This window comes from Pan paniscus, chromosome 11 (genome assembly GCF_029289425.2).
Source record: "Pan paniscus chromosome 11, NHGRI_mPanPan1-v2.0_pri, whole genome shotgun sequence".
In the NCBI taxonomy this organism is placed as follows: Eukaryota; Metazoa; Chordata; class Mammalia; order Primates; family Hominidae; genus Pan; species Pan paniscus.
The window spans coordinates 113,926,462-113,952,236 of record NC_073260.2 but is presented as its reverse complement, the minus strand read 5'-3'; the positions used below and the strand labels follow the sequence as shown (position 1 = coordinate 113,952,236).

At 34.3% G+C, this 25,775-nt stretch overlaps 1 protein-coding gene across 6 annotated transcripts in view; it reads left to right on the top strand.

The window, feature by feature from the left end:
- Positions 1-25,775, top strand: part of LOC130540499 (uncharacterized) — a 152,010-nt gene that overhangs the window by 15,902 nt on the left and 110,333 nt on the right. The window lies entirely within an intron of this gene.

Sequence of the window (25,775 nt, the reverse complement as noted above, 5' to 3'; positions counted from 1 at the left end):
AGAGAAGAGCATCACTGTGTACATTAAGGAAAGTTAAATCACAAATGAAAACTTAACCACCAATGTGAGAGAATCTGCCTTTTCAGTGACTCATGACCAGTCAATTGTATTTGGAGTCCTTCTTTGAGAATAAGATACTACATTTTCCTTGGCACTGACAGTAGGGTTGCAGTATATGCTTCTAATTGCCTACCCAATATTCATCCTCATATTCTTTCATATTAATCTGAGGGTATTGGGGGTGGGGAAATAAGCCTAGATAAAACTGGTCATCTTCCAAACACCCTTATTGATTGTTGCCCATGGCAAACAACTCTGGCCAATTAAATGCAAGAGTCACCTAGTGGGGCTTTCTGGAAATTTTTGACGAAAGAACATATTCAGTTTTTATGCTCTCTTTGGCCTTTTCAACTTCTGGCTTCTAGTCAGGAACCCTGACACTATGCCTATGAGATTGAAAGGATGATAGGTAAAAGATAAATGACATCCAGGTGCCTGCTATCATCACTGAGGCAACCCTAGACTGCCAGACTCCTAACTTCTTGTTCCATGTAGAAACTAAGTCTTTATCATTGTAGGGCACAGTTGGTTGAACTTTCTTTCTTATGCCCATAGCCAAAAGTGTTCATCACTTTAACTGAAATCATTTTCAAAATTGTAATATCAAGATATAAGTGATTGTTATTAAATTTATTTTATAATATGAATATGAAAAAGATGAAGAAAATGCAAAATATTTTAAGATGAATGGAATTTAAAATGTTAATTTGCAGATATATTAAACATGCATGCAAAGGAACAAGAGAAAATAGAGAACATAGTAGAATCAGTGAGTCAGGTTTAAAATGAATATAGTTGATCAGGCTTCAGTTTGAACCCTCCTTTAAAGCCTCTTCAATAGAAGGCACCAGTAAAAGTAGAAACCCTTCCTTTGTTAAGGCAATGTGCACATTTTCATTATTGATTTTATTACTTTATACACACACACACACACACACACATATATATATACATACACATATATATTTCTTATAAATCTATGAATTACATTAAAAATCTAAGAAAGCAAAGGGAAAAATAAAGATTGCATAAGATTGTGAGGAAGAAGTATTTCGGTTACCAATTTGATTTCACAAATGATCTGCTTACTCCATTAATTTAAGGTCACTTGTTAGATTTATGTCAGAGCAACTTCATGAATCTACATTAAGAAAATAATAGGAAGACAAAGGCACTTAGAGCAATTACACTTTCGAAAGAAGATCAACTGATTTGTGTTCATTCTAAATAATATGGAAGCAATTATTATTCAGTTGCTAAATTGTATATCTTGAATCATCACTTCATAATATTTTGAAGTTAAAAAGGAACTTTAAGAATGTACAGTTCAACTCCTTTTTCTCCATTATGCAAAAACTGAGTACTGCGACAGTATTGGAATTACCCAAAGACCTTCTTTCAATTCAATTATTTCAGGAAAAAAATGTCAACTTCAGGTCAATTTTTATTTCCTGTTGCTAATAGTACTTGAATTGTCTTCTCCCAACTTACAACTAAAAGTAACTATAGGCCCAGCGCAGTGGCTCACACCTGTAATTCCAGCACTTTGGGAGGCCGTGGTGGGTGGATCACCTGAGGTCAGGAGTTCAAGAACAGCCTGGCCAACATGGTGAAACCCCATCTCTACTAATAATACAAGAATTAGCTGGGCATGGCGGCACATGTCTGTAATCCCAGCTACTTGGGAGGCTGAGGCAGGAGAATCTCTTGAGCCTGGAAGGTGGAGGTTGCAGTGAGCCAAGATGGCGCCACTGCACTCCAGCCTGGGCAGCAGAGTGAGACTCTGTCTCCAGATAAAAAACAAACAAACAAACAAAAAACTATAAAAATGGTAACTGTGAATAACACTAGTAGAGTTTTAATATTGAAATCTAAGAATATAAAGGCATTTAGGCACATAAGTAACTAGAATCCTTCATTCACTTGGGCATACAAAGGAGCAAATTATCTTGAACTAAGGCATAGTTAATAAAAATTCATTCTTGTTTCCTTTCAGAAGCTAATTTTTCAAATAACAATGAGCATTAAAGACACTTTCTTTTTGAATATTAAAGGAGATTATTTAAATGCTTTATATTCATCTGTCAAATTATGATAAAAGAGATATTTTACATTGCATGTTCCCTTGGCATCCTTTGGTTCCATGAGATCAATGGAAGTTATATATATCTTACTAGTAAGAATTTACCTTTTTCTTTTCTTGGATTTTCTGAAACTCAAAGGACACTGCAGCTCCTGGACAAAGTTTCTTTTCATTAACATTGAAAACTAAAGATAAAAGGAAACAACAGACAGTTTGGCTGACAATTTAACTAATAACTTATGGTAACAGCATGCAAAAGGTTTTTAACTCACCTGAATGGTTTTTGTTTGCTTCTTTGTTTTGGTCTATAGATTGAACGTTGGTAAAAGAGCAAGCAACCCTACAGCTCCCAATCTATTTTCTGAAGGGTTAAGACTTGTGCTACTGTCAACACTTTCTCCTCCTTTCCCCCTCTGTATATGCCTATCTGCTTCTTTCCTTCCCCTCTGAGAGACTAATTTCTAATACAAAACACAGCTAAAGAAATGTGATTATATGGCTGAAAAAAACAATCAGTTCAAGACAAGCATCATAGTCAAGGGTAACCATAAGAATAGCAGTGCAATATTGGAGAGAGATGAGAGATGTCAAGAATGTTAGTTTCTTTCTTATATTGGGCAATAATATTATTTAGCAGAGAAAAAAAAACTAGACAATCAGAGTAATCACTATGACTGTGATTCATATTCCGAATTCCATAATAAGTTTCAAGGATCTGAAGAACTCCTTGTAATTATATGTAAGTTTCTCTATTTACACATATCTATGCAGTATATGACCATCTGATTGCAAACAACAGAAATACAACTCAAAATTGTTTAGAGAAAAGAGGTGGATTTGTTGACTCATAAACAAAGCAGATAAAAGAACATAGGAGAAATTTCAGCTGAAACAAACCAGGAACTTCGGTATCATTAAAATCTCTGTCCCTTGTCCTTTTCTCACAAAAAAAAAAAAAAAAAAAAATACTGGTTTCATTATATCCCACTGAAACCAGGGTATCTATGACACATTGGAACATGGCTGGATTCAGGTTTGATTCATACAGTGAAGGCTTGGCAACTAGAAAAGAGATTCTGCCACAATTTCCAATTACAAAATTCCTGTGAAAGTATGCTTGTTGGTTAAGTTTGGGTCATAAATGGTTCATGTTTTAATTATGGTGTCCAAATAAATGTAATATTATTATTTTCCCAGTTCAAATTATATACACAACAAAATTGATCATAATGGAAGAAGCTATGATTAGCTTAATACATTTAAAGCAAATGACTTGAAGAAGAACTTCTCAAATTAAGAGAGGGACTATTTGGTTTCTACACTAATCATTTTTTTTGTAAAACTGGTTAGCCTAGCACAAGCACACAGACACAACATATGCCAAAGATAGTGTGGTGATATTGCTAAAACTTTTGATTACAGAATTTATATTCATCTTTTAACTTTGAACTACCTCACTAATTTCTTATTTAGACTGCGGTTTTTTATACTTATATTGATCCAGATATATACAATGCCTAAAAATTTTAAGCCCAGGGGATAAAATATAAAACAAGAACCAAATATAGATTCCCTTCAGAAGAATGAATAAAATGCTGGATAAATTATATTTGGGTCATCGTTAACCTATTTTTAAATGAAATTTTCAGTTTCAGAACCCATTTTTAGTTTTGGCATGTTCCTTATGTGAACATGTATTATATTTCATGTAGTCCTATGTTATCTGTAATTTTTCTAATTTTATCCTTTTTCTTAATTTCATCAAATTATAAAAATGTGTTATTTTAATGAAAACAAACAACTCCAAATACAGAAATTTACTGAGTAAAATAATTAAAGTCTTAGCCTGTAGTACCAGCTCATCCCCCAGAATGAGTCACTGTTAAAAGTTTATAGAATAGCTGTTTAGATATTTTTCTTTACATATGCACATATAATCAAACACTTTTACATTTTTGATTATACTAAAATATCATATTAGTATTTCTCTGGTACTAGCTTTCTTCAGGCAATAAAAATCAAGGATTTCCTCTTTTTAAGTACTATATGCTAATAAGCTCAGATTTTTAAAATTGTACAATATTCCATCATGTTAATGAATGCTACCAAATATTGGGCATATAATATATGCTGGTTAATATTCTGAACACTTTAAATATAATACATAAATCCTAACAAAAAATCCATGATGTGAGAATTAATATTGTAGCTCTTTTATTGATGGGGAAAATGTGGCAAACTGAGTTTATTTTCCCAATACTTTACCTAGCCATTCTTTTAGTGCTGGATTTTCAGGAAATCTTAAATATTCTTACTATTATAAATGCTACACTGGAAAACTTGCTGTAAAAAGAATTGTAAGATTAATTTTTAGAATTGCCTTTCAAAATTGCTTACTGTCCACAAATGACACTGACTAATTTAAATCTTTTAATGTTTTTGTTAGTCTGAGAGGTAAACATTTGTACTTAACTGACACTTGAATTTATCGTTCTTGGATGAAAAAAGAAGTATATTTTCATGGATTTTTAAATGACATAAACATGTGTTTTACATATAGATTTGCTTATATTCTTACCCATTGCAACTGGGTTATCTTTTTCTTAATGATCTATAGTTCTCTCTCTCTCTCTTTTTTTTATTTTTTATTTATTTTTTGAGGGGGCGTGAAAATGAAAACATGTCACTCAGATATTCTCTGTGGGGCGCCATAGTGACTACTCTTGGTCACCCCGCATTGCTTCTGTGGATCTACTGTCACATTTTCTCCCATAGGATGCTTTTTAAGAGCTACCCCTAGCCAATGGCTGAGCAGCAGGAAATACGAAGGCAGGCTCATTCCAGTGAGAATTGCCAGTCCTTTAGGTGTGACTTTGGCTGGAAGGCTTCCCAGCAGGCTGGCAGAAATTATCCTGTAACTATTTACTTGAGAGTATTAGACTCTTCCTACCTAAGCCTCTTATATTCTCTCTTCACATTGTCTCCAGCATGGGGTCTAAATACCCCACCATCAACTGTGACTCGGTGTTTGCTTTTAGATTAATATAAACTAATGCACTATCCAGTTTTATTTATGAGAGTCTTTTACTATATAGAAGTTTCTTACTTTTGTTTCGGTTTTGATTTTTGTCAAAATTATCTTTGCCACTAAGGTTCTACCTTTCATTGATGCCTTAGAAAGATTTTCTGGGCCGGGCGCGGTGGCTCACGCCTGTAATCCCAGCGCTTTGGGAGGCGGAGGTGGGCGGATCACGACGTCAAGAGATCGAGACCATCCTGGCTAACACGGTGAAACCCCGTCTCTACTAAAAATACAAACAAATTAGCCGGGCGTGGTGGCGGGCACCTGTAGTCCCAGCTACTTAGGAGGCTGAGGCAGGAGAATGATGAACTCAGGAGGAAGAGCTTGCAGTGAGCCAAGATGGCGTCACTGCACTCCAGCCTGGGCGACAGAGCGAGACTCCGTCTCAAAAAACAAAAAAAAAAAAAAAAAAGGAAAGAAAGATTTTCTAACACATATTTGGGAAAAAAAAATTGTTTTATTTTTTGTTCCAGTACTTCTATGGTTTTAAAATTTTCTTTAGTCCACATAGCCAGTTTAAGTTGTTTAATGGTGTAAGATAAAATTCTAATTTTAAACTATTTTCCATATACATAGTTTCCCCAATATCATTTGTGGAAATAACCAATCTGTTCCCTACCACAGTTAATCACTAAATTCCTATAGAAATATGTATTTATTTCTTGGTGCTTTCATAAGTTCTGATTTATTTGTAAATATTTACTGTAATTTTGAAATAATGTGTGGAAATTTGGTGTAGTGTATTTCCACGATTTTGCTTTCTCAAATTCTACTTTGCTCTTTTTTTTTTTTTTTTTGGCTATTCTTCTATTCTTGTATATTTATTTCTTTCAACTGAATATCAGAATCAATTTACATTAACAAACAATTTGGACACATTCTTGAAATTATACTTCCTATCAATTCACTGAAGGTACAGAAGACTTAAATATTTAAAATATTAATTCTTCCCTTTCAGAGACATGGTAGATTTCATAATACATTCAGGTATTCTTCTTTCCCTTTTGTAAAGTTTCATAGTTTTTGGCATATAGTGCTTGTTGTTGCTTGTTAAATTGATTCCTAGGTGTTTTATAGATTTTGCTCTAATGCTTAATTTACTTTTAAAAGTCTTTTATTGATGCTGTTGTTACAAGCCATTGAATTGTAAGGAGTTTTATATATTTTCTGAACATAATATTTCTATTCATAACCATAAAACCACTATTTTTTTCAAGATATGAAAAAGAAAATTAACTAGAATTATTTGAAATTAACCTTGGCTGCTTGGCAACTTGGATATTTTTCCTATCTCATTTATAACTGAGCCATCAAAATCAACAGTTCCTATTTATTTGCTCCATATTTGGATTATCCTTGAAGAATCGTGAAAACTAAAATTTTTCAAGGACTAAGACTAATTTTACATCTTTTCATATCTTAGCTTTACCTTTCATTTAATTTGCATATTTCTAAAACATAGAAACAGTTATTTGGTACCTTGTTGAAGATATAATTATTGGAGGCAAGCCAGAGCAACGCAAAATGCATACTTTACATCTTCTTATTAGCTCTTAAGTAGGACACATGTGATAGGACCCCAGATTACATTCCATGCAACTGAACATATTGTTGTGCAACATTTCAAACAAGCTCTCCAAATTCTAATCCTAGTGCACTAGTTGTTTCATTATTAAGTGAAATATATCAGTAACATCTTTAACACTTTGATTTGGGGATTTGAACTTAGAAGAGTGAAGCATCATGATTGCTCTGACACACAATTCCTGTCATTTAATAAAGACACTCATTATCTTTTGTTGAAAGCAAAACAAAAGAAAAGATTGCCTGGCTACCCAGAAGTGGAGAATATTTATGAATGAATGGTTCACAGAAGTTTAATGAATATTGTCATGTTACATTTAAAATTTTTATTCAGTACATGTCAAAAACGAATTTTGGGAAATAAGGCAGAATAGCTAGTGAACATCTTAAAACATTTTACTTCTCAGAGGGCACACTATATAAAGGTGCTGAAATAAAGTGGCTACAGGTATGTGCTTAAAGAACAAAAACTAGAATTTGTCTAATACTTTACAGTTTTTGAAGCATATGTATTGAGTTTCATATTCAGCTGCTCAGTATTTGGATCTGGCTCAGCCTAGGTCCCTTGGAAACTCTGTGGCACTAATTTGTTCAATGAACATTGTGTTTGCCCTTGCCTACACCCAAGTAGATCTTAGGGTAGATTTTATAGTTATAAAGAAATGACTGCTTTAAAAAGGGCCTGAGAGGTTTCCTACTTTTCCTTGTTTTTCATTGACCTTATTCCATTTTTTCATTGATTTCCTGTTTCCTGCTCATGGTTATAAGAAAGAGCATATTTCTTCCAACTTCCTCCTCTTGGAATAGAAGAAAATAAGGCATTTAAAAACATTGGAAGATTTACTTAATTATATATACTCTTCCAAGTGACATATATATGTATGTGTGTATGTGTGTGTGTGTGTATACACACATAAGATATATATCCTTCCATTAAATCCTTGTGACTATTTTTATTATCACCATTATTCTAATGAGAAAACTGTGGCTTAGTGAGTTTAAATAACTTAACCCAAATTCATATAATAGTAAATCCTGGAGCCAGAGCTCTGACTACAGTATTTATTCTTTGGAGAAAAGTCAGGTGAAAATGGTACCAAATATTTGCCAGGGAGTGCTCTAAACCTTTAACAACTGCGAACTACTTCTGAGCCACTTATAATGATCAGATATTTGGGAACTTTTGTATTACTTCATTCATTCATTAACATTTATTTTGTGCATATAATATGTGCTAGGCCTTGTTCTAAGCACTGGGGACATAGCAGTGCTGATAGTGCTTACCTTAAGGGTAGAGAAAAAGACTATTTACATAATGCATTTATATAAATAAGAAATATCAGTGCTTGGAAGAAAAACAATTTTTAGAAACCTAAGGTCATTTGATAAAAAGTGACTGGTCTGGGTTGGGGTGGGGAAGCTTTAGACTCAACGATCCGAAAAGAACAATCTCAGTGTGTTTCACTAACAGTAGGAAGGTTTCTGTGAGTGAAGTTAAGCAAACAAGTGGAAAGAAGAGAAGAAAGGGGTAGGCAGGAGAGAGAACTTCTAGGGCCAAAGACAAGAATAAGGTGTTTGGATTTTACTCTAAGTGTGATAGTAAGAAAATTTATTACATCATGTAAATATGCTTTCCTATGAAAAATATTTTTTTCTCCTCAAGTATTCTAATACTTTTTCCAAGGTCAACTGCAGGACAAAATAAAATACACCATTTTAAAATAATGTATTTAAAGTATTAAGTTTATGAAGTTTTACCTAGAACACAGGGGGAAAGGCTACCATTTAAAGCAAGATAACTCTGACCCTAACTCAGATTTAAAAGAAAAAATTATGTAGCACTGCCTTCTGGTTGACTACAGTCTGGCTAGTAGACATAAAAATATGAATTTCATAGTAACTAGTCTTTTGGCTTACAGATTTGCTCTTATGATCTATTTTAACAGATAAATCAGCATATTTTATTTACCCTATGAATTACACTTATTTCCTCCCTGTGATAGCCAGAATAATGCCGCCCCAAAGATGTCACACACTAATCTACAAAAACCTGCAGATACATGAGGTTATATAAAAAGGGAAATTAAGGTTTCAGATAGCATTAAAGTTGTTAATCATCTGACCTAATAATATTCATATTATTTTTGATGATCCAGTGGGCCAAATGGAATTGCAAAGGTCCTTATGTGTGGAAGAAGAAATTAGAAAAAGAATGATAGAGATGCTGTGAAAGAAAAATGAGGCCCGACATTGCTGGCTTTTATGATGGAGTAAGGAGACCATTACCCAGGAAAGAGGGTGGAAAAGTGGCCTCTAGAAAGTGGAAGAGGAAAAGAAACAGATTTTACCCTAGAGATTCCAGAAAAGAGCATAGGCTTGCAAACACCTTGGTTTTAGTCCAATGATGCATTTCTATTTTACACAAAGCATAAGATAATAAATTTGTCTTGTTTAAGCCAGTAAAGTTGTAGTAACTTGTCACAGCAGAAAAATGCATAAAAATATTATACCCTCTCATCTAGAATGTAATCACTAATATGGCTTGAATTTTTGTTTCTTGAATTACTGAACTATGCTTAATACCTAGAACAGTGTTAGGTATTTCCTATAAAGATTTGCCAAACGGATGACTGAATGAATTATACCAACATTCTGCTCAAGACCACTCAATGGCATTTTATTTCATTGATTGTAAAAGAAAAAATCCTACAGTTCTACCAAATCTTCACTGCACTCTCTAGTATATTACTTCATTAGTTTTATCTTCTTGTAGATTTCTTTCTGAACACTATACCTCAGCAGTAATGAACTCCTTTTAATTTCTCTGGATATTGAGTATGCTCCCATCTCTGAGATGTTGTTCATTCTATTTCCTCTGCCTGGGATACTTATTCGCACATATCCCCGTCTTTCTGTATCACTTCCTTCAGGCCTTGCACAGCATCCATTTAGCAGTGAAGTCTTCTCTGACCAAACTATTTAGATTGTGGCCCCTTGGCACATCCTTTTCCTCTGCTTTATTATTCTCCATTGCCTTATTGCTGTCTGCATATATTCTTATTAATTATTTGCTTATGTTTATTCCTCATTAGAACATGAACTCCAATAAAGCAATTTTTTTTCTGTTTCCTTCTCTGATATGCTTGGCATATAGCAGATTTTCAACAGGTATTAATTAAACAGATCATACGGTGCCAACAAGGGTCTGTCTTTAAATGCCACATACATGGCTACAGCACCTCAAAAGATCACTGCTGGAGAGACTGTAATTTATTCAAGAAAACAAAGATTGACAGGGTGTAGGTTAGAGTCTGAAATCTGCAGCACTGCTCAGCAACGGTCAATTGAAAGGCAGCCAAAATGTCTGCAGAAATACATTAATAAAGACTTTAAATGTTAATATTGTTTTCTGCGTAAGAGCATAAACAAAGATTAAGACTTTAAAGTAATTTTAGTGAAACAAGAACCAAGCAATTCAGTAAAGATTACATGAGGCAAGAGAATCAAGAGGCACAATAGTGAACCAGAAAAAGCAAGGCCGTGTGCTTAGCCACCTAAGTTACATGTTACCTGGGTTCTCTGATAGGAAAGGAATAGATAGTGATAGAAGAAGCCATTGCACATCTATTTTGGTTTATATAGCACAAGGCTGAAATGTAAATCGTTGTTCCCATTTCCGAGGACATAATAAGCAGCTTTCATCAAATTGTATTGGTATCGTCACAAAATCCCAAGCCCCTTTAAATGAGACATTGAGATTATCTGGAAAAATGCACTATATTACTGATGAGGCAAGATCCTACTGCTCAAATTTCACTGACTTAAATAGGACATCATCTTGTCAGAATTCAGCCCATGCGAGTCCAGGTAAGCCCTACAACACAGTAACCATACTCTCTGTCAGTACTATTATCTGTAACATTATTACAATGTACAGCAACCAGTCTTCCACTTGTTCTATAGGGGAGGCAAAACTTTACTTCTACTCTTGTAGGGTCCTGACTGGGCCTGAGAATTAAATTGACATAAGCTAGAGCAACATGAGAAAAGCATACAATTTAATATGAGCATTATGTGATAAAACGTATTAGTCTGTTCTTGCATTGTTATAAAGAACCACCTGACACTACGTAATTTATAAAAAGAAAAAAAGAGAGGTTTAATTGGCTCACAGTTCTGCATGCTGTACAGGAAGCATGCCTGAGGAAGCCTCAGAAAACTTACAGTCATGGTGGAAGGTACAGAGGAAGGAGGCACATTTTACATGGCCCGAGCAGGAGGAAGAGAGAGAGAAGGGGGAAGTGCTACACACTTTTATAGACAACCAGATCTTGTGAGAACTCACTCAATATTACAAGAATAGCAAGGGGGAATTCTATGATCCAATCACCTCTCACCAGGCCCCTCTTCCAACACTGGGGATTACAATTTGATATGAGATTTAGGTGGGGACACAGTCCCAAGCCATATCACATGGAAAGACTCATAAGGAAATAAAGATTCAAAGAAGTGGCAAGACCTAAAGGTTTTATATTAGTTTGGACAAAGAGAGACAATTGTTTAAAAGTAATTGTATTATCTGGGGACACTAAAGGAAGAAAAAAATTACTTTAACACTATCTTGACAGATTCTCTCATAGATGACTCCCCAGGAAAGAATGTTTCTTTTCTTCTGGTACAGGGAGAGCATCTTTCACTTGAGAGTTTTTATCTCCAGTTTTCAGGAAGAAAGGAGAGATTAGAATGCCCTTTTTGCATTTGATCTTTTTCAGGTGCCTTTAGGTCAAAGTAATCCTTATATCAAAGTTGCGTATTTTGAGGAACATATTCTGCTACCCTTCAGTTTCAAATGCAGAGCATGGCTGTGCCAACAAGGGAATCCCTGAAGTTTCTTTTGCCACCTAAAAAGAAAGAGAACATACTCAACCTGCTTTCCATGTTTCCTGCCACAAACAGAGCTTTGGATACTGAGATTTAATGGGCTGTGAGGAGGGGCGTGTGTGTGCCTTCTTGAAGAGGCTGAAGTTTACATTAACCATTAACATAGTAAGCAGATGTTCATTGACAGGAGAGATGAGTGGGAGCTGTTTATTATTGTTATTATTATTATTATTATTATTATTATTATTATTATTATACTTTAAGTTCTAGGGTACATGTGCACAACGTGCAGGTTTGTTGCATATGTATACATGTGCCATGTTGGTGTGCTGCACCCATTAACTCGTCATTTACATTAGGTATATCTCCTAATGCCATCCCTCCCCCCTCTCCCGACCCCACGCTGATCCTTCTCAGATGGTGTTCTCAGCTCACTAGTACTTTTTTATCGAATACCAATAAATTAACGTTCTTGTTTCAGTTGTTCTAAAGTATGTCCACACAGTTCTCCCTATTTATGCCTTTATTTTCATCCTTCGCTGGAGTTGGGCTGACATAATCCCGTTAAATCAAGATATCAGAACAGATGGATTCTATCTGTGTTAGACTGGTTTTCCTTCTTCTTCTTTGCATTTGTCATGTCCAATTATTTTTGTACCCACCTAACAGCAATATTATAACAACTAGCATTTATATCACTATATACAATGGGCACAATAGCATTTCATAAGCTGCTTTTGGTTTAAAATTTGCAATAACTTTGTGAGGTAGGTCACTAGCCACATTTTGCAGATAATTAAAATAAGAGGTAGGTAATTTTCTTAAATTATAAATTTCAAATGGCAAGAAAAACATTTAAACTTGTATTTTAGGACCTCAAATCAATGATTTTATATTAATTGAAAATATACCTTTTTGATTTGTTAAATGTCTGTAGAACAGAAGCAAAAAAAGTATATTTTTTACGTTGCATTTACTTCTTCTCTAGTCAAAAGTAACAGAGATAACGCTAAATAAAGATGATTATTGGTATTATGCATATTAAACTCATTTTTTAAGCCCATTAAAAGGAAGGCAAAAGGACCAGTTGTCTGGTATATTATGGTTTGTGTTTACTCTGTCAATATAATCATGAAATACAAATAAATATTTATTGAGCATGAGAAAGGAAGCATCAGTTTGCTAATCCCCTCCCCCTACAATGAAACTATTTTGAACAAAGATACTTGAAAATAAGTCACATTTTGAAAGGACACATAAAGTACACATTTCTAATCAAACAAAACTTTACACTGATTTTCTTTTTCCTTCAAAGGGACTGAAGTTGTAAGGATGTGAAAGTAGAATTAATTTTGTTTCGTAGAGTTATTGACTCCTAGGTCGGTAGCGTTTTAATATCCATCAAATTCAGACTATCTAAACTGGATACCTAAATTTCCTCTGGGAATTTCTTCTTTTCTTTTGTTTTCTTTTTTTAGAATTTAGTAAAGGAAATCTTTTAGATTGATTTACCTGAAACAAACCCACTGTTAGACTTTAAATAACTGAAGAAGAAGCATATTTCAAACAAATCTTTCAGCAATATGATTTCTAAATCTAAAATTTGCTCTGGTTTATAGCTTAGACTTACAGTCAGCTAAGATACTCAGGTTTTTTAGCCTTAATCTAAATTTAAATAAAGGTTACATTAATTTCCATCTTGCAATTCTTCCTTTTCTTCATAATATTGGTCTTTTCAAAATGTCACTTAATTTTGAACCTCATTATTTTTCCACTATTTTTCCTAATAACTACAGTTTCTCATCAATAGAGGGTTTCCAGATTTTCTAAAATTTCTTCATAATACTAATGTCGAATAAACTCAGCACAAAAAATTGTTATAGTAATAGCCTTTAAAATATGGGCCTTACATGAAGAAAAATACATCTAGTGTGAATAAACTTTTAAAATTATTTTTATCCACAAAATCTGTAAGAATACCAGGTACCTATTTTGGCAAATACAAGTTTGATTCACACTTAACTCCTCCACTCTGGTTTAAATGTCACTTTTAACTTGTTCAACATTGCTCAACTAACATGAATAAAACATCTTATATTATATAATAATTCCTGTTTTGTCAGGTAACCTTAAATGTTCTCTTAAGCTTTTTACTTGCCCGATAATATCAATTCAGAATTGATGTCAACATTGTAAATGATTATTTTAGCTATTCTTATACATAACTTTTCTATCATCTATAGTAACATAATTTAAGTGGCTACCTGAAGTACATCTTTTTATTAAAGGCTTATAAAAAACACAAAGAGAGCTGTAATAATAACAATCACAATATGGCTTTAATTTTAAGAGTGATTTAATATCCATTATGTCATTTGACATTCTCAATAATCTAGTAGTTAAAGGGCCAGTTATTATCCCTCTTTTATACAGAAGAAAACCGGGACTTGTAAAGTTTAAGTGACAAGTCCAAGGTCATTTTGCTAATATGTGGAAATGCAGTCATGAAGGTCAGTGCTTTCTCTATTCCACAAAAAGGCAACACTGCTTTGATACAACTTTGAACGTTGATGAAGGAAAAAATATTTTCTTATTGCTATATATAAGAAGCAAAATGCAGCATTTTTACTGTAGCTCTGAAATAGAGTTAATTGGCTTTGTGCATTTCGATGGTGCTTATAGCGTATATCTTATTTATGAAGGAAAAAAACACATTTAGTTCCTAACAGTTCTGAAAATAAATATAAATTGTATTGAAAGCAAATACATAAAAGAAGTAATGGCATGTTAGGGGTTTTTGTTGTTGTTTTTAAATGAAATTTTAGAAGATAAAAATTATCCAGATGGTTTTGTCCCATGAAAAGTATCTTGAAATGCTGTCCATTGTAAATCCTTTAGCCTTATTCCAGCTTTTTTTTTAAGATACACACATATCAGAGAAGACAGCATAGACAAAGACTCATTTCTTAAAATTAAACCAATTAACAATTACTTTGTTAGGTTAATATAATGTGTTGCAATTTATTCATTAAGTGGCTTATAAAGCTCAAGTGTTCAATTTTTGGCACTCCACTTTAATATTAGCTATGCCACCTTAGTAATCATTTACCCAAAGATCATTTCCAACACACATCTGAAGAAGGTCATGATAATTCTAGTAAAACACCCACCAGCATTGCCAGGCTAACCATCCATCTGATCCTTTAGAGCCAAGTAAAAAAATATTAAATCCAAAAGTTCTGTATCAAAACGTATTATTAGTCTGCCAGAATTCTGGTAACTTGAAATAAATTAGGGGAAAGAACACACATTCATACTAAACTTAAACCATTTACAACTCTTGAAATAAAAGTTTTTTATTTTTCCCTAAACTTTCTGACAATTTAGATATTTATGCTCTCCTAAATTTCTATAAAAGTCTAAGAATATTTCCTTGATTTATATATTTCCTTTATGTAATTCTGGAAATATTAAATAATCTCTTTATACACCATAACTTACATTTTAAGCAGTCTTGTTTTTTAAAATATCCTATCAATATTCAATGTGTTGAATGATGACCATTTATACATGAGAAATTTGTAAGGTTCCAAAATTTCAATTATTTAGTTAATACAGATCATATATTCTCATAAACTGGAAAGGTGGCATATGACCTTCTTATATATGAATCTTCTTAACTATAATGGAAGGCTCTGACATTTTAGGCTATAAAAGCGTGGCTCACTACATCTACAGTATGGACAATCATCTTGCCTCTCTGAAAATGTTCCTTCTGATTGTGTTTAAAATAAGGTCATTTTAAGAAGCAAATGCTTTCTACTCCCTCTATTCACTTTATGGACACCCATTTATTGTAGCTATTTTAGCTATTCTTATATATAACTTTTCTGTCATCTATAGTAACATAATTTCAGTGGCTACCTAAGTACAGATTGTAGTAATATTGTATAAAAGAAATTTCCAGATATTGAAAAAGATAAAACATTATAATTCTGAGAAAAAAATTACAAAGACAAAAAGAGGGGTAGGAAGGTTTCCATCTAGGAAAAGATGGTAAGTAATTACAAACAGTGTTATGTATTTTCAAATCTGAATTATATGTAAAAAAAATGCAGTCAGAAGAAGCAAATTTGCAGAGAATATATTTGAGTTGCAGTACTTCAAACGCAAGCATGTTTCCTATTATACGTACAATTTACATGTAAACTTTATGTGATAAAATTTAGTTAGCGTGTATGATATCTTACTATATTACACACAATAAACCAGAAAAGTAGTTGTTATAATTATCTCCATTCTGTTGGTAAGATAACTAAAACTCAGGATCAATTAATTTTCCCAAGTCAGAATTCAAAGTGAGGGGTGTTTAACTCCTAGATGAGTATTCCTCCCACTATATTATTTGAAAGGATATTCTATAACTTGTTTGCCTGTTCATCAACAACTAACCAGAATATAGCCTACAAGATTCATTTTTATTCATATGTACAAAATGCATTTCATGTATGTGTCATAAACTCAAATGACCTTATTTTATACCATTTCATTCTCTATTGATTGGTTTTACAGAAAATGTAAACACATCACAAAGATGTACGGTTATCTCTTTTCTGTAATATTGTACTTTACGAACATAGAAGACATAAAGGCAACTCACAAAAAAAGTTATTTAAAACGTTAAAGTCAATGAATAAGACCTTTGTCCAAAAAGTTATGTGGAATACTGTGGAATACATATCTAGGAATGATCCAGTAACAACATGAAGTAAGTTAGGATAGTAACATATGGATGAGGTATACATAAAAAGCCAGGTGTCCACCACAGACTCCCATGTGAATAAGGGTGACTGACACTACATAGCCTGGAAACCCCAGGGACTAAAGATGGGAAGGGATGGCAGCAACCGGGTGCCAGTTTCCTCTTTCTGTGCCAATAATTCAGAGCAGAGAGACTGATAGACCTTGTGTGTACATGTATATATGCACACACACATATCATATGTGTACAGGCACATACATTATATCTGTGTATGGGTGTGTGTATTTATAAAGACAAACATGCATTCAAATGTTGAAAAGATAGGTTGTATAAATAACCAATTATTTAAAAATTGGGAGTCTTTTGGCTATTTATTCGTTTTGGTAAATATCCAGATCCCACTCTGCAGTAAAAAGTAACAAAAATAAAAATGTCATCAGGCTCCTTAGTATTGGAAAGAACATGGCATATAAGAACAATGGAGTTGTTTGCTTAATGTATGTGCACTTTGGTTCTTTTGTACATAGAGGAGGATTTCATTATATACACTAGATCACATAATTACAAATGGAATATAGAATCAGATTATGTGGATCTAGCTCTAGCAGTGAAACTACTTGACTTTAGATCCAATTTCAATTTCCTTGTTTCTAAAATAAAAGTAATTAATATTCATTTTTCAAAGAATGATTAGAGGATTGAATTAGACAATGTACAATATATGCTCAGCAAATGTAAACCTATAGTTTGTATTCATACATAATAACAAATGTTCTTAAAATTTTTTTACTACCACTCAAAAAAAATATCATTCTTAGGTACATTTGGGAAAACTTAAACATAAAAAATAAAAAAGAAGTTTAAAACTTTTGCTTGCACTTATTATTTTTGACTATTTCTATCATTTTTAGAAAGATTATTATGACTCACACATTTTCTAGAATGCAAATCTCAAAATCCAAACATGTTTATAAATGTTATGTTTGTTTAATAAATATATATGTTTAATATTGCTGATGCACCTTTCTGAGAGCTTATTGAACACTGTAGTTAATTTTCAAGTATAACAAGGCAAAAAGATCAAGGATTTTCATAAGAAATTAGCTCATTTTGTCTACAAAAAATACAAAAAAGTAGCTCCTTCAAAAATTAGTATATGATTCCAAACAGCATCTAAATTTAGAAAGGCTTATCTTACCTGAACTTTCAAACCTGTTGAAAATTCCTCATGAGGATCTTTCATTCTCTCATTATTTCTCTATCTTTGAAATATTGATACTTGCTCTCTCATTTTTCTTTCATTTTATTTCATCAAGGGTTGCATACTTCATTTTCCTCTTTATATGAACTTCAAATATATCTTCTATTTATCCTTCAGCAGCATGGCTCATCTTCTTAACTACAGTGACAATAAACCTGAAAAATTACTGAGGAAATACGCCTTATTTCAAAACAAAATGAGCTTTTCACCCATAAGCCCCTGATTATATCTCTCCTTTCAATATTTTAAAAATGTGTTCTTACGTACTTCAATGTAGCATGTTTGCCCTTGGAATAAATTTTTACCTTTTTTATTACATTCAGTCCATACAAAATATGGTAGTCAGAGTTGAAATTAACTAAGAAAATTTAAAACACAATCAAGCAGAGAAAAAATATGTTATTGAATCACTATATCAATTTATTTTACAAAAGTTCTGTCTCTCCAACTTTCGTTAACATTATCCAGTGTTGATTTGGAGGGTAACAGTGGTTGATGGAGAAAAATAACTGCCTTTTAAACACAGGCTAAAAGCTGGCCTGCTGAATATCTGAATCAATTAAGAAACCTGGCTAACTGCAGAGGCTTCTGCTACTGTCCGGTTGGCTGGGCAGGTGAGACCTTATACCTCATGCTTTTAGATTTGCCTGCTCAGTTGAAAATGCCTATCTTCTTCTACAGAAAAAAAAAAGATTTTAAAAAAAATCATAGTTATTTATATGCCGCAAGATGAGCCCAATTAAATTAGTCATATTCTGGTTTAAAATAGCATAATAAATTCAGGGGTCTCAACCTATGTTGCTAACATTTTATGTATTTCCAGCGAGAGAGCTGAGCTAGACAATGACACTAAGTACCTGTGTAATTTTAAATAAATCACTTAACTTTTCTGAACCTTGTTACTTCAGTATTACATAGGTTCCTCTCTACCCTCAATTTAAGATTATAAAGTAGATGAAAGATTATAGAATTTACTTTTTCATCTCTTAATAAAAAGCATAAAATTTTACCTATTAAAAAGTATTAAAGGCCAGGCACAGTAGCTTACGCCTGTAATCTCAGCACTTTGGGAGGCTGAGGCAGGAGGTTCATTTGAGGTCAGGAGCTCACAACCAGCCTGAGTAACATAACTGAGATCCCATTTTGAAAAAATTAAAAAAATAAAACATTAGCCGGGTGGTATGGTGCACACTTGTGGTCCCAGCTACTCGAGAGGCTGAGGTGGATCACTTGAGCCCAGAGATAGACGTTGCAGTATGCTGTGATCACACCACTGCACTTCAGTCTGGCAACAAAGCAAGACTCAATCTCAATTAAAATATTTCAATAACTTGTATTTCACCAATTCAACTGTAAGTCCTGATACTACTAAACCACTCCCCCTATAGCTGCATTACGAAATGTTTGATAGGTGCTTAGGAAATGAGAATCCTAATGACAACATCTGCAATTGTTACTTACCAAAGGGTGAGCATTATGCTAATAGTTACAGTAAATTAAAGCCAAACATTGAAAAAAAAGATTGACTATGTAATTCATCATCCAAATCTTGATGTTTTTGAGAATAAAAGGAGCTGCATTAATGATTATACTAGTAGAACAGGCTTAAACTGAGAATGTCTTGGGCATATATATATATATATGCTTAAACTGAGAATGTCTTGGGTATATATATATATACCATAAATTCATGGTATATGAATTCATATATGTATATAAAATAAATGTCTGCATGAGCAAGGAGAAAAATGTGTAATGATATGTACCAGGGAATAAAAATCACTTTCCAGTGTTGGATGGAATTGAAAGTAGTGGTGGAAATAAAATTATAAGCTTTTTGCTATGTTGTTTCATTGGTTATAATACATGAATTTGCTGATTTTGAAATTTGAAGTAACATTAAAAATTAAAAATAAAAGTGATACCAAAAATATCTCCCAACAGTCGGAAGATGTTTCACTTAGATGATGGCATTCAATTGAAAATGCTGAAATAACTATATCCCAAGGGCACACAGTGAGTAACATACAAACCTGGGACCAAACTTTGTGTACCACACTGCCTTCTCGTTATGTTTCCCATGAGATTTCTTGGTTGACCATTATAGGAATTCATACTTCTTCATTATAGATAAGGCTCTGTCAATAATTGCAATTATCAGCATTTTGCCATCAGGGACTTGAGATATTAAATAAGAAGAGCATTTTTTACATCCATTACTAGAGCCATCCTTTGTGACATCCATTTCATAAATATCTAGCAACTATTGTTCTCAGTTGGAATAACCAACAATATCCAGTATATAAAAATGAATAATAGTTTACTAGCTTTAAATTCAAAGTTTACTGAAGTTCATGAAAATATGACACTAAAGTCTATTCAAATATGTATCAAATGAGAAAATTATGCAAACTGTAATCTATTCCTAAGCTATGATTCTTATCACCCTTATTGTCAAGACATGATTGGGACTGTATACAAATGAGAATGTGTTGTAAATTATGTGGTGAGTCAGTGAGTTGTCTTCTTCCTTTATTAAAGTGTTTGGACAGTACATATAAATTTGGAGAAAAAATTTAAAACAGCATTTTTCACAATACCTTCTATTGAGTCATTCAGGTATTCATCAAATATTTGTTTAGTTCCCAACATGTGCTAGGCATTTTGCTAAGCACTACACTGAAGTAGTGAATAAAATATATACTCACTTTTCTTATAGGGCTTACAAATTATTAAAACTTTAAATATTGAACAATTATCGTGCCTTATGTAAAAATGTGCAATCTGCTAAAAGAGATGTGTAACCATGAGTTATGACTTAGTGTGAGGAGTAAGGAAAAGTGTTTAAGTTTTCAAAATTTCCTGGAAGTTAACCAGTTAGGATTGTGAGTGTACTAGAAGAATAAAGCAGAGTAAAATTAAAGAGTATGCAAATGATCTGAAGTGATAATAGGCCTTTCATAAGAACTGAATAATTGTCAATGTAGGTGGCACTATTTTTTCTAGGAATTTTTGTATTGTAAATGCTTGGAGATAACAATTTGGTGACATGTCTCTTACATCTATGGATTATTCTTCATACTTTATTTGCATAAGAAGCACATTATTTTTAACTATAGTGTATGCTTTGGGTGTCACTGGAGGATAAAGTTCCCCCAAATCGCCTCTTTGCATTGTTGCTCTGAATTAGTAGAAAAATGAGAAGAGAGTAGTGAGCAAATTTTGTGAACAAAATTTTAAAAGCTTATGAGTTGATGTAACATCTTTGGAGGATAACTAGTTAGGCACTAAACTACTTTCTTTTAATGTTAATTATGTTTCTGCACTGTTACACAATTGTGCTGTTTTTACAGTTAGTTGTCACAGGAAAGCATCTTTCTTATTAACAATATGAGTATGAAATTAGGACTCTGTAAAGAGGAGAAGCAACGTGAAGCAAAGAAAGACATGTGATGTCTGGCTGTCTCCCTGTTGGTAATAGTAACATTGCTTGTTGGGTTAAAGGGTAATTGTCTTATCTTTTCCACTGGAAAATTACACTTTTCCTCTACTATCCAGCAAGCAATCTAAGCAGTGAAACTTTGTAATTATGCAAACGTACATTTCACCCAATGGTTAATCCAGAATTAAAGAAAAAAAATGTGCCTTTAGATAAAAACTACAAAGGGGCCAAGCAAGATACACAAAAATATAGTAATTTCTTTGCATATATTAATAAAATTCCAGATAATCAAATATAAAGAAAATATTTTTAAAGAGAAAAAGGAGGGAGCCATCAACGTGTCTGGCTTAAGTTACCTAGCACTCGCCTCCTTTACAAAGAAGGACCATAATAGTGAGTAGATACTTAGATATTGAATAGAGCATCTAAAAGCCAGCACTGGAATTCAGCCTTTGAGGCATAGAAAGAGATGGAAGTGAAATGGTTGTCTCAGCCAGCATTGGCTCAGAACCAGGAGAAACTTCCCACTGTGGGTAAAAGGTAGGTGAAAGATCTTCATCAGTCCACATTCCCATTGGAGATTTCTGCTATACCTACTATGGCGGAGCCCTTTGACCCTTGTGGGCCCTGAGACTTGTGTAAGGACCTGCATAGAGTCCATGCAGTGGCCCCATTCCAGAGAGGAAATTCATGCTGGGTTCCACATTTCCCCCAAGACCCAAGCAATCATGGGATGGTGTAATTTTGAGATATCAGACCCCACAAGACTACATCCTGCCCCAGGCCCATGAACCCCTGCATCTCCATGTCCCTGAAACCCTGCTGACATCACCCCATGTCTACACAGAAGGCTGCAGCATCATCATGCTGGGCAGACTCAGTAATGTGGCCAAGGCCCTAGCATTCTAGCACACCCTGGAAAAAGGGTGGTGCAGTACACTGGAAAGTTTGCCCCCAGGTCAAAAAGAGCCAAAGAATGTGTTCCCCAGAGCCTGAGAGCCACCTGCCTTGGGCCAGTGCCAGTTATAGCACCCCACACCCCTAGCTGCAGGGCCACTGCATAACTGTGTGGGCATTTAAGGAGACTGAAAACCAGCCCTTCCCACCTACACTGCCACTGCCTCTATGCCATCTGGGAGCCTAGGGATTGATCTACCCTGTCTGCCACCAGCTGGTGGTCGCTGACCCTATAAGGGGATGTTAAGGACAGGATATCCCCACCCAGAACCACCCTTGCAAGTGCCCATGTGCATCATCTGGGGGCCTGGGCATGGGCTTCCCTAGCCTGCTGGCAGCAACAGATGTGATCAGATCCTGGTGACTGATCAACACATCCACTGCAGCCTGTACCTGCACACACCATCAGGGACCCTGGGGATGGGTCTGCTCTTCTTGGTGCCACCCCTGCCAGTGCTTATGCACATTGTCTGAGGGCTTGGGGATCAATGTTTTCCTACCTCACTGACAGCATTTTCATACTCCTCCTGTCCCCGGGCCCCTTCAGCCTGATGCCATCACCGCTGCTGGCACCAACATGCACATATCACCTGAGGGCCTGGGGACTAAATCAGCCAGTCTGCTGTGGCCACTGCTGGTGCCAGTATGTGCTGCCTGCAGGCCTGAGGGTTGACCTAACATCACAACTGCCATCACCAATGCTGTGCACACCACCCAGAGGCACATAAACCCACCTGAAAGCCTGACCCACTGCTACCACTGTTGGCACCCAAGAAAGCTGGCTGGAGGTTCCAAGATCAACCTGTTCAGACCAGTACCACTACTTTCTGTGTATGCCACAAGGGAGCCCAAGAATCCTCATACTTACCATGCCACCACCACTGCTGCGGCCCAAGGACTGATGCAACTGATGTCCCCATTCCCAGCAAAACTTCATCACAGAATCTACAGACAACCACAGCTTAAGCCAATGAGGAACTCACAGACACCACTGATACTGACTACAGCCAAATAAATCATACACAGACTACACTATTGCACCCACCCAGAATCAAACCCAAAGTAACCTACTCAACCAATACCATACATACATCTTGAGGAAAAAGTTCTCCCTAACAAAAGCAAATTCAAAAAATTAGAAGTGACTATCACACCAAATGCACAGATATCAATGTAAGAACACTAGAAACATGAAAAAGCAAGGAAGCATGACACTTACAAAGGAACACAGCAATCCTCCATCAACAGATTCTAACACCAACAAATATCTATGAAATTCCTTAAAAATAACTGGAACCTGTGATATTAAATAAGTGCATTAAGATGCAAGAGAACACAGATAAACAGCACAAATAAATCAGAAAAAAACAATTCAGGATATGAATGAGAAATTCAGTAAAGAGGTAGAAGAGATACACATCATTAAAAGAACCAAACTGAAATCCTGGAAATGAATAATTCAATGAGTAAAATAAAAAATACAGTAGAGATTTTCAATGATAGAGTAGCTTAAGCAGAAGACAGAAGTCAAATCTTCTGAAATATCCCAATCAGACCAGAAAAGGAAACTAAGAGAAACAAAAAATAATTAAAAAGAATGAACAAAGCTTACATTACATATTAAACACAATAAAATGACCCAATATTCAAATTTTGGTGTGTTCCAGCATAGATAACCTGTTCAACAGAATAATAGCTGAGGAATTCACATGTCTTGCAAGAGATATAGATATCCAGTTATAGAAAGCTCAAAGATCTCCAAATATATTCAATCCAAAAAGGACTTCTCAAAGGCACAGTATAGTTGAAATGTTAAAAGTAAAAGACAAAAAGAGAATTTCAAAAACAGCAGGGGAAAAGTATCATGTCACATATAAGGGAACCCACATCAGAGTAACAGCATTTTTCTCAGCAGAACATTTATATGCCAGGATAAAACAAAATGATGTATCCAAAATACTGAAAGAAAAACAAACTGCTAACCAAGAATACTATAACTAGAAATTCTATCCTTCAAAACTAATGGAGAAATAACATCTTTCTCAGACCAGCAAAAACTGAAGGAATTCATCAACACTATACCAGTCTTACAAGAAATGCTGAAGGAAGTCCTACATCTAGAAGTGAAAAGATCGTTATCTCTTATCATTGAAAAAACATAAAAATTCACAAATCACTACTAATGTAGACACCCAAAAGAGAAAGGACACAAACATTACCATTATAAAAAAAAAAAAAACTGCAATGGTAAACAATAAGAGAGAAGGAAAGGAACAAAAGGATATACAGAACAATTAACGGAATAACAAGAATAAGTCATGTGAATGAAAATGCATTAATATTAACCCTGAATGAAAATGCATTAAATTAACCACTTAAAATATAAAAACTGGTTGAATGAATTATAAAAAGCAAAATGAATCAAACATGGCCCAGCTATATGCTGTCTTTAAGGAACTTACTTCACCTGTAAAGAAACACAGAGACTGAAAGTGAAGGGATAGAATAAGGTATGCCACGCAAATGGAAACCAAAAGAGAACAGAAATAGCTATACTTACAGAAAAATAGACTTTAAATTAAGAGCAGTAAAAAGAGACAAAGAAGGTGACTATATAATGATAAAAAACTTAATTCAGCAAGAGGATATAACAACTCCAGATATATATGCACCCAAAACCAGAACACACAGCAAATATTACTAGATATAAGGAAAGAATAAACTCCAGTACAACAATACTTGGGGACTTACTTCAACATTCCATAGTTAGTATTGGATGAGTCTTCCAGACAGAAAATGAACAACAAAAGATCAGATTTCAACTACACCATAAACCAAATGGACCTAACACATATTTACATAACATTTCACCAAAAGCTGTAGAATACACATTCTTTTCATTAGCATATAAAACATTCCTCAGGATTAACCATATGTTAATACACACAAAATGTCTCAACAAACTTATAAAAATTGAAATTAAATAATATGCTTCCTACTGAACTTTTAAGTTCATAATGAAATTAAAAAGGAAATCAAAAAAGTGAAGCAGATGAGGCTGGGTGTGGTGACTCACACCTGTAATCCCAGCACTTTGGGAGGCCGAGGCGGGTGGATCACAAGGTCAGGAGATTGAGACCATCCTGGCTAACAGGTGAAACCCCGTCTCTACTAAAAATACAAAAAATTAGCCGGGCGTGGTGGCGGGCACCTGTAGTCCCAGCTACTCGGGAGGCTGAGGCAGGAGAATGGCGGAACCTGGGAGGCGGAGCTCGCAGTGAGCCGAGATCGTGCCACTGTACTCCAGCCTGGGTGACAGAGCAAGACTCCGTGTCAAAAAAATAAAAAATAAAAAAATTGAAACAGATGAAAATGAAAGCACACCATATCAAAACTATTGGGTTACAGCAAAAGCAGTGGTAAGTAGAAACTTTATAGCAATAAATGCCTACATTATGAAGAAGAACTAGAAATGCAAGAGCAACCCGAACCCAAAACTAGTAGAAGGAAAGAAATAAAGGTCAGAGAAGAATTTAACAAAACTGGGGCTACAATAATACAAAGGATTAAAAAAAAGTTATTTTTTAAGATAAAAACCTATAAAATGCTAGCTAACCAGGAAAAAAAAAAAAAAGAAAAAAGGACTCAAATAAATAAAATAAG